The sequence below is a fragment of the Perkinsus marinus genome (assembly GCF_000006405.1).
Source record: "Perkinsus marinus ATCC 50983 genomic scaffold scf_1104296973076, whole genome shotgun sequence".
Taxonomy (NCBI): Eukaryota; Perkinsozoa; order Perkinsida; family Perkinsidae; genus Perkinsus; species Perkinsus marinus.
This window is the reverse complement of record NW_003201530.1, coordinates 72445-73505: the sequence shown is the minus strand read 5'-3', so window position 1 is coordinate 73505 and position 1061 is coordinate 72445.

Genomic DNA, 1061 nt, shown 5'->3' with positions numbered 1-1061 from the left:
ACGTGATAAAGTTGCAGCACTGAACTTAGAGCGGCAACGAAGTCTTGAGAAGCGTGCCATCCAAGCGAAACTCTCAAGAGAACGAAAACTAGAAGCGGTGGCTCGAATGAACGAGGACAGGAAGAGGTATTTGTCTCGCAATGGTGAACGTGGTAGTCATAGAAAGCTATATTTTAAAGTTTATAGATACCACATGGATGGCAAGGAGCGGCTACACAGGTGACTGTTTTCGTGAGCATTGTTTTCGTATGAACCATGCTAGGTCGGTGGAGGACAGGCACAAGGCCGCCGGTGCAAGAGTCGCAGATTCTGATTTTCCACATGGTCACTGAGTCGGAGGCACAATGCCACTAGCACTAAACGGTGCCTCTGAACCTGTTGTCGACACAATGTTGAGTCGAAGTTAACTTAATGTTCGCTATGGAGCTGTTATTGTACAGAATCTGTACTACAGATCTGAAGCTTCAATTCAATCCTCACGATGCGTGAGAAAGTTTCTCACGCATCATGAGAAACAACTGTTCTGTTTCTCAGAGGAACAACACATGCGAGTTAACTCCCCAACAGCATCCAGTGAAGAATGTTCCACCTTCTACACTCTAGTGCTCGACACCACGTCATTAGTTGAATAACAGAATCTGATAATCACATGAGGACAGGTGGTGGAGTAGCTAGAGAGTGAAGAGGGAAGACCTACATCGCAGTGGCTCAGCTAAAGAAAATCCGCACGTGCTCAGTCACTATGAATACCACACTAGATGGTATCAGGATGCTCCTTTACTCTAGCAAGAGACGAATATCATCGGTGAAACGATTGGTCAGATTACCACCTGTGAATTCTAGGCTGTAATAGTTTCACTAGCTCAAATTGTGCGACTCATCGCATCACTCAGCTATCGCGGAGCTCATTCAAGCTCATTTGTGTGGCTGTCACCTATATTTTGCCACGTGCCTCCCTACTTCTGCAGCGCAGGAGTCAACGTCGCGCGTCCATTCTCGGAATATCAGTTCATTCTTACATCAAACTTTAACATTACGACCTTTCTGGATGATAAATCGCA